This window comes from Lissotriton helveticus, chromosome 12, assembly GCF_964261635.1.
Source record: "Lissotriton helveticus chromosome 12, aLisHel1.1, whole genome shotgun sequence".
Taxonomy (NCBI): domain Eukaryota; kingdom Metazoa; phylum Chordata; class Amphibia; order Caudata; family Salamandridae; genus Lissotriton; species Lissotriton helveticus.
In genome coordinates this window covers 580166573-580182164 of record NC_136073.1, presented here as the reverse complement: position 1 = coordinate 580182164, position 15592 = coordinate 580166573, and the positions used below count along the sequence as shown (strand labels likewise).

General features: G+C 48.9%; 1 protein-coding gene across 1 annotated transcript in view; it reads left to right on the top strand.

The window, feature by feature from the left end:
* Positions 1-905: 905 nt before the first annotated feature.
* LOC144798063 (uncharacterized) overlaps positions 906-15592 on the top strand; it is a 793010-nt gene continuing 778323 nt past the window's right edge. The window contains exon 1 of the mRNA XM_078668835.1: positions 906-1017. The gene's annotated coding sequence lies outside the window, so the exon portion shown is untranslated. The remainder of the gene's footprint in view (positions 1018-15592) is intronic.

The window sequence follows — 15592 nt, the reverse complement described above, 5'->3', positions numbered from 1 at the left end:
TGCCAAAGCCAACAGCTTTCAAGTAGGCGAGACCTATTGGTTTTGCGAGTGCTTGTTTTTAATTCACTTCGACCGCTATCATGATCCACCTCCGTATACCTTTGTTAGTTTCTTGGTATATGCGGCTTTATAAGAACTATAAAACTTTCAAAGATGAAAGGAGAGAAACATAACTAAAAGTGTCAAATTTGGTATTAGAATGTCACTTTTACATATACACTGAAACCACGGAAATGCAGTGAGCGCACACACATGAAATGTGAAAGCTTGGCCACTATTTACTTTCTGCTCTGTCTTGTGAATTGCTCTCGTGCCTTTGGGACAGTCTACGCAATATAAAGTCGCAAAAATAAAATAAGTAAATAGAACCGTATGTTTTGTGGACTCTTCTGCAATAGGTAACATCTTAAAAAAGAACTATTTTTGTTTATAAATGTTACTAAAGAAATAGATCAACCTTCTTTCTAGAGCTGATTTTCCAGGACCTTGTCGTTCACCATTTTCCATTCGAAATGTGTAATTTAGCGTTCTAGGTCTGCCTCCGTACCCGGTTCATAAAAAGACTTTTGTAGCCATCTTTACCTGGAATTTTGATTCATACACGGGAGTTTGCAGTATCAAATCACAACAATGGTTAATGCCTTCAATGTGAAGTTTAAACAATGTGCAGGAAGACTTTAAATTACAATGATTTGCTGTTTTAAACAACTTACTCAATCAATGTGACATTTAATATCTCGATTTTAGGTTCGTGTGAAAAAAAGATTACTCCTGTTCCAAAATGGCAACCACGTCCACAATCACTGCACAGGAGGAAATTGTGTGGCCTTTCTCAGGCCGCATGCGCACTACTTTCAGGTACCTCCGACACAGCAGGAAATGCACAGCGTGCTGCAATGCGCATGCGAGGGGAGGAGTTTAGTAGCACTGGGCGCTCTATTCAAAACACCTGAAAGCCGACCTGCGGTATACGGACGTAGAAGCAGAGAAACGGAGCAGCAGTGTACGACTCCAAAGGTGAGAGCGGGGACTATCTCAGCAACGGTGCTTCCTTAACCCTCAATTTAGTTATTGCTATTTGCCCATTCTCGTGCGCTGCTCGGTACATTCTGGGACATGACATTATATGTGTCATTCCGACTGTGCCGATTATTCCCTTTGTAATGACAATGCACCCACCGACTGCTTTTAGCATGTCATGTGCCAGTGAGATCTTAGTTGGTGATTACAGAGGCGCTTCCCCTAACAGAGTACTGTGGGAAACTTGCCCCCTTGTGTAATTTGTCAATGTTGTACACAGAGTGAACAGGGCAGGAGAAGTGACGGGACTGAACAGGCGATAGGAAAGGTGTCCAGATAGGAGTGGTGGATGGGGCAGGGGTGTTGGACAGAGCGGGAGCGGTGGACGGGGCAAGAGCGGGAGCGGTGGATAGGGCAAGAGCGGGAGCCTTTGGACGGGGCGGGAGCGGTGGATGGGGCGGGAGCGGTGGATGGGGCGGGAGTGGTGGATAGGGCAGGAGCGTTGGACAGGGCGGTAGCGTTGGACAGGGCGGGAGCGTTGGACCGGGTGGGAGCAGTGGACAGAGCAGGAGCGGTGGGCGGGAGCAGGAGCAGGGGCGTTGGATGGGACAGGAGCGGGGACTGAGCAGGAGCGGGGAGTGAGCGGAGCAGGAGCAGTGGTTGGGCAGGAGAAATGACAAAAGGAGAGGTGACTTGTACTTCTGTTCCATGCCTATTTATTTATACACTATTGCATGACATCCACTGATGATGCGAAGCATACCTTTTTGTCACAGATTTTTGTCCTGAATTTTGACCTCCTTTCCTGAATTTTTGCACTCACCATCCTGAATTTGCACCCATGCCAGTTGGCCACCCTACCTCGAATGCAGGGCTTAAAGTGGAATGCATAAATTGCGGGGGGGGGGGGGGGATCTAAAAGTCATGTGTCAACTTCAAATCCAAGATGGGGCTGGTACAGGAGTGCTCTTTGAGAACTCCTGGGGTGGGGATCACTATAAGTAGAAATCCCTTAGTTACCCTGCCATCCAACCCCCAAACTGACCAACATTGAAGTATTCTTACCTTAAAGCTGACATTGGTCTGGAAAACCGTCGATGCCGAGCCTGCTACTGCAGATTAACTGACTGAAGAGTGCACCGCAACTGGGATGTGCAAGGGGTGAAGCTTTTAAGCCTGGACAGTCCGACCGCAGGTCCGATCTTAGCGGTGAGAGTGAAACTCCTTAACTGACTACTAGTGTCTTCTGCACGCTGGCAGCAGTGATGGAGAAGGGACGGGCTGCAGAAGGGCCGAGGAGCGCATCGGACTGCCATCGTTTTGGCCCCCTGGCCCTAATGAAAATGCTGCCTCTCCGCTAAACCCGTACTCCCATTCTACTCCCCTTATCACGTCCCCATTCCCGTTAACTGTCCCATCTCTCCATGCCCGTCCCTTCCGCACACTGCCAGATCTCCCTTCTCTCCACCGCCCAGGCTTACCACACTACCACTGCCGCAGTGCTCCACTTGCCATCCCCTAGACCTCTCACCCTCTTCGAACAACGGACCTCCACTCCGGGAAAAACTCCGAACTCTCACACCCACCCCCCTGCCCCAACTACCTCCATCAATATCCAGTCCACCTTCCCCCCCCCCCAACCGTCTGCTGGAACCTACCATCCCACAGGTCTCCCACCCCCTTCGAACAACAGACCTCCACCCTGATCAACTCCGAACTCGCTTGCCCCTAATACCTCTGGAACTACCCAGTCCCCCCCACTCTCCTTCCCCCTCTTGACAGCCGGAACCCCCTTCCTCCCTCTCACCCACAGCTACAACACCTCGCTCCCTCTCGCCCACAGCTACAACACCTCTCGCCCCCTCCAGACTTATAACCCTCCTCGAACGCTAGACCGCCCCGATCAACTCTGAACTTGCCCACCCCCCGCCCCTACTACCTCAAGAACTACCCAGTCCTCCCCACTCCCGTTCCCCCTCTGACAGGCGGAATTCCCCTCCCTCCCCCCCCATAGACCTTCCTCCCGCCCACAGCTACAACACCTCTCTCGCCCTCCTCCAGACTTATCACCCTCTCCGATCGCTAGACCTCCTCCTCTAACCAACTTAGAACATTCCTCACCCCGCTGCCTCTAATAAGCTTCACCTCACTCTTAACCCAGACACTTAGCAACATTGATTGCAACTTTTCCACCCTCCTATCTGAATTAGTCTGACTTAGAGGATTTCACTAACTTCAAATCCTCCAAACTGATAACCCACCCCTCTTGGCCCACTTTGCTGTGTACTGACCCCCCCCCCCCCCCCCAACTCATTAATCCTAAAATCTGGCAAACCAACCATACCTCTTCACAATCGCTCTGAGACCTATTCGCACCTTAAATGACTACTGCACCTCTAACCTCTCCGACATCTGCAATTCCTACACACCTAATGCCACATGCAAGGATGCGGCCTTTCCTCGTTCTAATATCCCCGTTATCACTGGGACCAGCAGAACCCTCTCCTCTCTTTGCTCGCCCAGATACCCCCCACAACTTACCACCATCCACTTGTGCCCCCCCTAACTAACCCTAAGCCCCTGGCATGCATGCTTGTGAACTGCGGTTCGGCATGGGACAAAGTTCCGAAACCATCCTTAATGAAGATATAGATGTTGCCTTCCTAACGGAAACTTGGCTCAACGATCATTCAACACCCATCCTCGATCTACTCTCCCCGGTGGTTACTCTATCCTCAGAAAAGACAGACCTAAGAGAATAGGAGGTGGTTGTGAGAAGTTGGCCTGGTATATGATGTCCACAATTCTGTGGGCACCCTGTATCGGTCCAAACAATCTCTTATGGTGGTGGTTGTAAGTCAACCTTATAGACAAGCTATCCTGGGGGTAGCATGGACTAAGCAGCCTTAAAGGCTTAACTCCAAAGGACATGTGAAGCCAGCTGTTTTACCATATGCAATCCTGTAATACCAAATGAAAGGACACCACACAAGTTATATATTATCAAAATATATGTATTTATTCTAAGAATAATCCCCACTACTCTTTATCAGCAATGCGTTTCAATGAACAAGCGTTTAAATAAAAGCACAGTTAAACATAGACAAGTTGCACGTTTTGGATGAGGCCGGTGGCCACTCAAACCATATATCAAAAAAGTGGTATAACAATCACTAATCGATCTGGGGTAAGGCCTAGGGCCTTGGGAATCGCTTGGACTACGATGCACTAACAGCAGTTAGGGCGGGAGTAGCCCGCGGGATTCGGGTGCAGTGCGGGAAGCACGGCTCGCACCAATGAAAAGTCAATGGTGCGTAAAAGTTACAAAGTTATTGCAAAAGGAGTCTTCCGACTGTACTAGGACTACCAAACTTTAGACTTGGGCACTAGAGGTGTGTACCAGTGTGGGAACACCGGCGCTAGTAAGTTACCTCACCCACAGGACGCGGGTGCACAGGTGCCAACCTGTGTCGGGTTTCGTCACGCAGTTCGATGGTGCCTGAGGATGAAGATGCTGCAGGCGTCCAGAAGAGAAGTGTCCGGTGCGATCCAAGGGTGGATCGAAGTTGAAGGGTACCTGGATCGAAGTTGAAGGGTACCTGAAAGCAGAGGGGACAGAGTCTGGGTCACTAGCCAGTGACCAGGAAGGAACCAGGCAATGTCGGGCGCAGTCAGGTCGATGTCGGGTGCCTTGTCTCCGCTGCCACGTGGACTCTGGGGCACCGAGGATGTCCTGGAGTGGATCACGAGCTGTCCCACGAAGGCTCTCGCTGTCGGCGGTGTCTGCTTCCGGATCGGAGTCAACAAGCCTTGGCAAAGGCAACCCACGCAGGATTCGAAGAAGGCTTAACACACGGACCAGCAAGATCTGAGCGGGTGCTCCTTTTCAGGGGAGTTAGTGCCAATCTGGAGCAACCAGATCAGCTGTGTAAATTCGTAGGTTCGTCGGTTCTGGGGCCACTAGCCAAGGGGCAAGCGACCGGACCAACGCATCAAGCAGGAAAATGCAAAAGGGCCCCACGCAGCACTCGTCGAGTGTGGAGGGGTGAGCTTCGGTGCACAAGCCGCTAGGGGCTGGAGCTTCTCAGACTCCAATGCACAGCTTCGAGGGAGCCTCGGGTGCTGCACGGTCAGCGCTTCGTTGTTCCTCCAAGATGGCCACTCCCAAGCTTCAGGTCGCCTCCACGGGTCTCAGCTCTGCATAGACTGTGGAACGGGCTGTTGGAAGGCAGGAAAGCTGGCTCTTGTTGATCTGTCGCTCGAGTTCCGGCGGGAACTGCAACAAAGCAAACGTCGAGGTGCTGGATGGTGCCTGTTTGCACAGGGTGGTCACTCCTTGACCACAAGGGAGATTCTTCAGTCTTCCACGTCGAGTGGGATGTCGAAGGGTCTAGAGTTTCGTTTCATAAGTTTCAGTCAGGATAATCTGATGTGCATTGGCACTGCTCCCACCTATATTCCAAATCTGGGGGCTGGATTACCTGCTAGGTCCCTCCTATGGGTGGGACCCAGGAAGGGGGTGGTTACACCCCTTTCCCTGTGTCCAGTTTCGCGCCAGGACTGGGGCAGGATGGCCCCAGAACCGGTTTGACTGGAATCTGCCCAGGGACACCTTGTGCGCCCCAGGCAGTGTCTAGTTTCTTTCAACCCTCCCTGCTACAATCCACTATCTCCTGTCTGGGGTGGTGTAACACCTCCCTGTGACAGGAAACTTTGTCCAGGCGTCCTCTGCCAGGTTTCGGCCAGCAGCAGGAGGTCAGACATGTGTCTGTGGCAGCAGCATCCATTTTGTGATGCTGGGGCTCTGGTTAGGATTAACCGCGTTTTCAGTAAAGTAACATGTCTTCTCCCTCTAGAAGGGTGGAATGATACCCCCATCGCCAGAATTGGCGAGGGGGTAGTATTCCAAAATGTATGACACCAAACACGACATGTTTTGATAAAGCCAAACCAAAGTTAGCAATAACCGCGAGGATTATAATGCACTTAAGAGTATATGGTATGGCAGTATCACTAGAACAGCTATAAGGAAATGGTTCCGAAAGCTGCAGACAGGCTCAGCTCATGCTAGAGCACCATCTCACATAAAACCAAGCACTCTGCCTCCAGGATTGTTAAGGCCTGCCATAGGAGTGACTTATAGGTATATATGTGTCCAGATATAGGTTTAGACATAGGTATACTATATCTAAGCAAGGGGTGATTACACCACCTTGCCCCAGCTGTGTGAACAGCCAGTTGTGTCGATTTAAGTACCAGCCAGGGGTGGCAAAAGATATGCTGCAGCCCCTGGTAGGCCTTGGATGCACCTATGCCCATGGTACCTATAGTGCACTGTATAGGGGCTGACCAGGTGTTCAGTACCAAATTGGTTATGTACCTATAGTACATGTCTGTGAATTTAGAGAGAGCACAGCAGGCTGTGGGTCTGATTAGCAGGCCCACAGCCACATTAAGTCGAAAACCAGTGAAGCAAAAAGCAAAAATTGGGGTGACCATAGGATAGCAGACCCTACTCTCCTACATAACCCCCCACACGCAGGGGCATTAAACTTAACCTTGACCAGATAAGTCTTCATGTTCTAAGTGGAAGTACCTGGAGAGACCATCTGCATTACCATGGTCAGTCCCTGGGCAGTGCTCCACTGTAAAGTCCATCCCCTGTAGGGAAATGGACCACCTGAGTAGTTTGGGGTTTTCACCCTTCATCTCATTAAGCCACAAGAGGGGCTTATGGTCTGTCTGAATTAGGAAGTGAGTACCAAACAAGTAGGGCCTCAGCTTCTTCAGGGCCCAAACCACAGCAAAGGCCTCCCTCTCAATGGCTGACCAACGTTTCTCTCTGGGGGTCAGCCTTCTGCTAATGAAAGCAATGGGCTGGTCTTGACCATCTACATTTAGTTGTGAAAGCACAGCTCCCACCCCCAACTCAGAAGCATCTGTCTGAACAATGAACTGTTTGGAGTAGTCAGGACTCTTAAGGATTGGTGCAGAGCACATGGACTTCTTCAGGTCTTCAAATGCCCTTTGACAGCTAACTGTCCACTGAACCTTTTTAGGCATCTTCTTGGATGTCGGATCATTCAATGGTGTCACAATGGACCCATAGTTCTTTACAAATTTTCCATAGTACCCAGTCAGGCCAGAGAAGGCTCTGACTTGTGTCTGGGTAGTTGGAGGAGCCCAGTCCTGTATGGCCTGGATCTTGCTCTCCAATGGTTGAACTTGACCCCCACCTACTAGGTGGCCCAAGTACACAACCTTGCTCTGCCCTATCTGGCACTTGGTAGCCTTGATAGTCAGGCCTGCCTTTTGCAGGGCCTCCAGAACCTTCTTCAGGTGGATCAGGTGATCCTCCCAGGTAGAGCTAAAGACAGCAATATCATCTAGATATGCTGCACAAAAGTCATCCAACCCAGAAAGGACTTGATTCACAAACCTTTGGAAGGTGGCAGGTGCATTCTTCAAACCAAAGGGCATCACCACAAACTGATAATGTCCACTGGGGGTAGAGAATGCTGTCTTGGCCTTTGACTCCTCAGCTAACCTGATTTGCCAATAGCCAGCTGTCAGATCAAATGTGCTCAAAAACTTGGCAGAAGCCAATTTGTCAATGAGCTCATCTGCCCTTGAATTGGGATGAGCATCTGTCCTAGTGACAGCATTGAGACCTCTATAGTCCACACAAAATCTAATTTCTCTCTTTCCATCTTGGGTATGAGGTTTTGGGACAAGGACTACTGGGCTGGCCCAGGGGCTCTCTGATGGCTCAATCACTCCAAGTTCTAACATTTTCTGCACCTCAGCCTTGATACAATCTCTGACATGGTCAGGTTGCCTGTAAATTGTGTTCTTCACAGGTAGACTATCACCAGTGTCCACCACATGGGTGCACCAGGTAGTCTGACTGGGTGTGAGTGAAAACATATGTCTATGGGCTTGCAAAACTTGTCTGCAGTCCATCTGTTGCTGGTCAGTGAGGCTGCCTGCCAAGGCTACTCCATCAACTGAGCCATCATCAGGGTTTTGGGAAAGCAGGTCTGGGAGAGGGTCACTCTCTTCCTCCTGATTCCCATCTGTAGCCATGAGCAAGCCCATGCTTTCCCTGTCAACAAATGCTTTCAGTCTGTTCACATTGATCACCCTGTGGGGGTTTCAAAGTCCACCATGTAGGTGACTTCCCCCTTCTTTTCCAGTATGGTGTAGGGTCCAGACCATTTGTCCTGGAGTGCTGCTGGGGCCATTGGCTCCAACACCCACACCTTCTGTCCTGCCTGGCACTCAGTCAGCACAGCCTTTTGGTCATGCCAAGCTTTCTGTAATTCTTGGCTGGCCTCCAGGTTTTTGGATGCTTTCTCCGTGTACTCAGCCATCCTGGAAGCGGAGACCAAGTACATAGTCCACAATATCAAGTTTGGGCTTTTTGAGAGGTAACTCCCATCCTTACCTCACAAGACACAATGTACCCCTCATAGGATGGACAAACAAAAGTTCAAAAGGGCTGTAGTCAACCCCCTTCTGTGGGACCTCTCTGCTGTAAGCAAAGAGTAAGCAGGGTAAAAGGATGCCCCATCTACGCCTGAGCTTTTCAGGTAAACCTTTTATCATTCACTTGAGGGTCTTGTTGAACCTTTCAACAAGCCCATTGCACTGTGGGTGATAGGGTGTGGTGAACTTGTAGTTCACTCCACACTCCTTCCACATTGCCTTTAAGTATCCAGACATAAAGTTAGTACCTCTGTCTGAAAGTACCTCCTTTGGCAAGCCCACTCTGGAGAAAACTCCAAGTAGGGCCCTTGCCACAACAGGAGCTGTTGTGGTCCTCAGGGGAATTTCCTCTGGGTACCTGGTGGCATGATCCACTACCACCAGTATAAATCTGTGCCCAGATGCTGTTTGGGGATCCATTGGTCCAACAATGTCAATCCCAACTCTCTCAAAGGGAACCCCCACCACAGGTAGAGGTATAAGGGGGGCCTTTGTTGTGCCACCTGATTTGCCACTGGCTTGGCAGGTGACACAGGAGCGACAAAACTCCTTGGTATCCTCTGACATATGAGGCCAGTGAAAGTGAGGGACAAGCCTGTCCCAAGTCTTGTTCTGGCCTAAGTGTCCTGCAAGGGGAATATCATGGGCCAAGGTTAGAAGGAAGCCCCTAAATTGCAAAGGTATGACCAACCTCCTGGTTGCACCAGGCTTGGGGTCTCTAGCCTCTGAATAAAGGAGCCCATCATCCCAATACACTGAATGGGTACCTTGAGCATTCCCTGCAGCCTCAGCAGCAGCTTGCTGTCTGATGGGCTCAAGTGAAGGGCAAGTCAACTGAGCCTGCCCCAGGTCTGCCCTTGAGGGTCCCCCTGTCTCCAGAAACTCAACCTGATCAGGTTCAAGCTCTTCAGAGACGGTCTCCTCTTGGATCACAGAATCACCCTCCTGTGAGGTCTGATCCTCAACCTGGGGCAAGTGGGAAGGCTCTGCCTTGACCCTCTTGCTCCTTCTCTTGGGTTGTGGTTGGTCTATAGTTTCAAGATCCACCACAGGTTCAGGTAGGCACTTCTTGGCCTGGGACCTGGTTACAGCCAGCACATGTGCTGAAATCCCTAGCATTTCTGCATGAGTCCTGTACTCCACTTCTGACCATAATGATTCCTCCAGATCATTGCCCAACAAACAGTCAACTGGGAGGTCTGCACTAACAACAACCCTTTTGAGGCCAGTTACCCCTCCCCAGGAGAAATTAACAACAGCCACACTATGTATAGTAGTGGTGTTGCTAGCATTGGTCACTAGGTAATTCTCACCTAGTATCATCTGTTCAGGGTCCACAAAGTTAGGTGTCACCATAGTGACACTGGCACAAGTGTCCCTGTAGGCATGAGCCATTTTGTCATTGATTAAAGGCGTCTGTCTGTACTTGCCCAGGTTACTAGGACTCACAGTAGAGGACATAGCTATGTCCCCCTCACAGATAAGAACTGCCTGAGTAGGGATCCCGACTTAGCCAGTCTCCCCCTCAGATCCCAGGGTTAACCCTACTATCCCCTTGGGTTGTGTACTACCACTGCTTACTGTACTAGGGGGTGCAGGTGTCTTAGGGACTGCAGTAGTAGCCACTGGGTTCCTTTTAGTTCATTCACTTCCCCAGTGAGAAGTAGACTTACAAGTATTGCACCAATGTTTCTTTGGGCCATCATTCTTCTTCTTTTTTTCCATTTTGGGAACCACCCTCCTTATTATTAGTTTGGGGGGCTGTAGAAGACATTGGTCTTTATCTTTCTGATTACCACCCTTCTGATCTGCTTTCTTCTGATCCCCTCCTTGGTTCTGGGGTTTCTGCTTAACCCTTGTTCCGACCCATTTGTCTGCCTTCTTTCCCAATTCTTGGGGAGAGGTCAGATCAGAGTCTACGAGGTGTTGATGCAATAGCTGGTTTTGACAGTTATTAAGGATCTGCTCTCTCATTATAAGATTGTACAATCCTGTATAGTCTGAGACTTTACTTCCCTGCAACCAACCCTCAAGAGCCTTAGTGGCACAATCAACAAAATCAGTCCAATCTTGAGTCTGTGCTTTTTGGGTGTCTCTGAACAACAACCTGTATTGCTCAGTGGTTAGGCCAAACCCATCAATAAGAGCACTCTTCAGGACAGTGTAGTTGTTAGCATCCCCAGGACTAACTGTGAGGAGCTTATCTCTCCCTTTCTCTGAAAAGGAGAGCCACGAGATTGCTGCCCACTGATCCTCAGGGACCTGCTGTACAATGCAGGCCCTCTCAAGAGCAGTTATCCATTTGTGGATATCATCCCCATCTTTGTAGGGGGGCACAATCTTACTCGGGTTTCTATGATCATAGGACCTGTCTTTATCCCTGGGGATAATGCTGCCACCAGTGGGAGTCTCCCCACTCAATCGTTGCTCTCTTGCAAGAGCAAGTCTAGCTTTGGCCAGGGCTAATTCCTCTCTCTATCTGGAGATTCACTGCTCTCATCCTGGCTTTATGCTCTATTCTTTGAGGGGAATTCATTCCTCTCTGTGATTCCCTTGAGGCACTAGAAATGTGAGAATCCCTGGAAGGGCTTCTCTCTCTCCTATTGCCTGGGAGAATCCTGTTATGTACTCTGGGGAGGTGCTGGCCCTCTCCATTTCCATGTAGATCCAAGTTGGCTTGGCTAAGCCTTCCAACTAGTACCTGGTTATCCCCTTGACCATGATCTGACTCTTCACCTTCTGATTCGGGGTCTCTTATTTCCCTAATCTGTTTTCCTTTGGTCTCCCCTTTTAGCTGTGTTATGTTGGTACCTTGTCAGGCGCCAGGACGCTCCTTTGCTGGAGCAGCTGTGCGCGTAATAAATAACCATAACATAACTAAACATAACATAACCTCCTCATTCTCTACTTCTGGGGAGGTGTTCTCAGTGTCTGGGGGATTCACTCCTTCTCCTGAGGGAGCTACTCTAGCTTTCTCAAAGTCATCCTTTTCTAGAATGGCTATCATGATAGGAATGGTAGGGTTGTGACCCTTTCTCAGCTTCCTTGCAGTGCACAAGGCACTCAAGTCTTTGTAGCTGAATTTGTCATAGCTGGAGGTTGCCTGTGGAAGGTCAACCCTCACAGGTAGAGACCCTGTAGGTTCACCTGTGCCAGACATGACTCTAGTGTGGTGTAAGTGATGCACCTACCTACACTTTTTTCCTACTGTCCCTTACTAGTGAGTTGTAGTCAGGGTGTGCTAAGCCCTTCTACCTACAATCACTAAGCTCAGTAGAACTTAAATATGCTAAGCTTTTATTTATATGTACCTATGGTACTTAATGTGATCTTTCAATTTGATAAAAAGATTGCAAAGGTAAAACAGCAAGCTCAAATCCGTACCGCTGCTCACCAATGTGAGAAGTTGGCCTGGTATATGATGTCCACAGTTCTGTGGGCACCCTGTATCGGTCCAAACAATCCCTTATGGTGGTGGTTGTAAGTCAACCTTATAGACAATCTATCCTAGGGGTAGCATGGACTAAGCAGCCTTAAAGGCTTAACTCCAAAGGACATGTGAAGCCAGCTGTTTTACCATATGCAATCCTGTAATACCAAATGAAAGGAGACCACACAAGTTATATATTATCAAAATATATGTATTCATTCTTAGAATAATCCCCACTACTCTTTATGAGCAATGAAGCACAAGCGTTTAAATAAAAGCACAGTTAAACATAGACAAGTTGCACGTTTTGGATGAGGCCGGTGGCCACTCAAACCATATATCAAACAAGCACTGGCGTTGCCAATAGGTCTCGCAGTAGGAAAGTTGGAGCTATTGGTTTTGTAAATGACATTTTATATTTATGTTTTGTGGCAAGGACAGCAGGAACGTAGAAGAGTAATACACTATTTATCAGTAAAACTGCTGTACTGCAAACTGCTTCCACTGGTTAGAAGGGGCTCAAGCTGTGGATCACATAAATAACTATGGCTATAACCGCTTACCGGCCAATCTACTAGTCAAGGGGATAGCATTCATGCAATAACCTTTTCACTTTTCAATACGAGGGGACAGTGAGAGAGACAAATATTCTATAATCCAACTACATGAGGGAATTAGTCAATGGTGCGAGGTGGCGGAATGATTCCACTAACTGCAAACAGTGACTGAAGAGTGTCCGGGAGGTGACAGCACAAGGGTAGGTTCTATGGAGAACTATAATGCTCGGGTTTTTTCTACGAGACATTTTCGGGGAGTTTTTAATTGGTGGGTGCCTTTTTAAAACCCTGCCTGTCTGAGATTTGCCTTTTAATCTGGTTAACATCCTTATCCTAAATTGCTTACATGGGCATGCATAATTGGCAAGCGTGCATCTAGTCCTAGAGGTATTCGCAACCTTCATTTAAAAGGACTTGTTTTTACAGATTGCCAATGTCCTGCTTTTTAATAATGACGGATCACATCCTACGAAAGAGAAGTGGCAGCATCAGTACTCTACAGATTCTTTTCCTCTCTGCTAAACTGGCACAACGGTGGCCCTCAACATGACTGACCCCAGTGAAACGAGGGGGAGACAGTATTAAAGAATGAAAGCACGGCAGGACTGTCGAGTCACGGCCTGCGGCCGTGAAAAAGCGGCATTTTTTTATGTGAGAGTGGCATGGACTCAATGAAAAAAAAAATAAAGAATACAAATACGTGCTCTTTGGTGAGGGAGGGGGAGGGAGTTAAAGCACGGCAGGGTGTGCGGGGAGAGAGAGGGGAGGTGCTGGAGCTGCAGAACAGATGACAGTATTAAAGAATGAAAGCACGGCAGGACTGTCGAGTCAAAGCGGCTTTTTTTATGTGAGAGTGGCATGGACTGAATGAAGAAAAAAATAAAGAATAAAAATACGTGCTCTTTGGTGAGGGAGGGGGAGGGAGTTAAAGCACGGCAGGATGTGCGGGGAGAGAGAGGGGAGGTGCTGGAGCTGCGGAACAGATGACAGTATTAAAGAATGAAAGCACGGCAGGATTGTCAAGTCACGGCCTGCGGCCGTGAAAAAGCGGCACTTTTTTATGAGAGTGGCATGGACTGAATGAAAAAAAAATAAAGAATACAAATACGTGCTCTTTGGTGAGGGAGTGGGGAGTTAAAGCACTGCAGGGTGTGCGGGGAGAGAGAGGGGAGGTGCTGGAGCTACGGAACAGATGACAGTATTAAAGAATGAAAGCACGGCAGGACTGTCGAGTCACGGCCTGCGGCCGTGAAAAAGCGGCATTTTTTTATGAGAGTGGCATGGACTGAATGAAAAAAAAATAAAGAATACAAATACGTGCTCTTTGGTGAGGGAGGGGGAGGGAGTTAAAGCACGGCAGGGTGTGCGGGGAGAGAGAGAGGGGAGGTGCTGGAGCTGGGCAACAGATGACAGTATTAAAGCATGAAAGCACAGCAGGACTGTCGAGTCACGGCCTGCGGCCGTGAAAAAGCGGCATTTTTTTATGTGAGAGTGGCATGGACTGCATGAAAAAAAAATAAAGAATACAAATACGTGCTCTTTGGTGAGGGAGGGGGAGGGAGTTAAAGCACGGCAGGGTGTGCGGGGAGAGAGAGGGGAGGTGCTGGAGCTGGGGAACAGATGGCCGTGAAGCAGGGGGCGGGGCAGCGGAACCCTTTGATGTGGCCTGGCAGCCGTGAAAGGAGAAATGCTGCCGCCAGGGGGAAGGCTCGTGCATAAGAGCAGGTCACGTGATTGTGATTCACGTGAACTCGAAGAAAACCGCACCAAAAAACCCTTGGTTTGACAAGTATTTTGACCACTAGAATTCTCTCCATTTTCCATTCCTGCGGAATGGAAAAGGCGAGACCTAAAAAATAATAAAAAGACTTACCTGAAGCTGCCTCCCGCGTTGCACCTCGGTGGTCTTCTTCCTACTTCTTTGTCCCAGCAGCCACTGGGGCATCATCAGACTTTGTGTGCAATCCCTGCACTGCACTCAGCAGCGCGGGGATTGGCCTGAGCAGGCTGCTTTGACGTTCTGCCTAGGACGGGGAGTCTGTGCTGTTTCTCCAGCCCGACTGTTCAGTACAGACGGGCTGGAGAAACCTAAATGTGCATATGTGTTTGGCCGCCCTGATACTGCTGGCCAAACACACATGCGCAGTTACAGTGCAGAAACCAGTCCTCCTCCCCCTTCCAATGGCCCCGGCCCCACCCCTGCCTACAGCACTGGCTCAGAGCCAGCTTCTGAAAAGTAAGACAAATTATCTTTTACTTTTCATCTGCTGACTCTAAGTCAGTGAGGCGATGCTCCTCCGCCATTGCGGAGGAGCCGTCACTGGGTCAAAGGTTATAAAGAAAACATTGTCCCATAAGAGAGTAACGAAAATGTTGCTCAATGTTATCCAATGCATAAAACATAAAGGAATATAAAATATGCACTTGACTGGAATGTAGGCATGTTCTCAGCTGACCCACGATTGCATGTGGATAAATACAAGTAACCGATTGGCTCTGTAGAAACCTTTTGCTTTCAGACTTACAGGTAGATGCATCAAGCATTTTTGCGAGCGCAAACGGTGTGAATCGCAAAATTTGGCCGTTTTCGCCCGCAAAAATGGCATTTGAGATGCATCAAGGGTTCATGCACTCGCAATTTAAGAATTCGCAAATAATTGCGAATTCTCAAATTGCGATTGCATTTAAGGTGTCGCAATTTACGATTCCTTAAATGCAATGCATGAACCATTCGTAGATTGCGAATTCGCAATCTGGGGCCGCTATTTACCGCGAAGTTAAACTATGTGGTGAATAGCAAAAACTAAGTTGTACGTTACACACACACATGTCCTTGGGACATGTGTGTGCGCAACACCAGTGAACATTACCATTTCAGGGTTGCAACAGGGTGTCCTTTGGACACCCTTGCACCCTTGAAATTGCGGCACATTTGCGATTAGCTAATTGCTAATCGCAAATAAGGAATGACTCCCCATTCATTCCTATGGGCCTTTAGCCCAGTAGGAATGAATGGGAAAGCCATTCCTTATTTGCGATTAGCAATTAGCTAATCGCAAATTAGGAATCAGTGGGAATCGCAAATAATATTGCGATT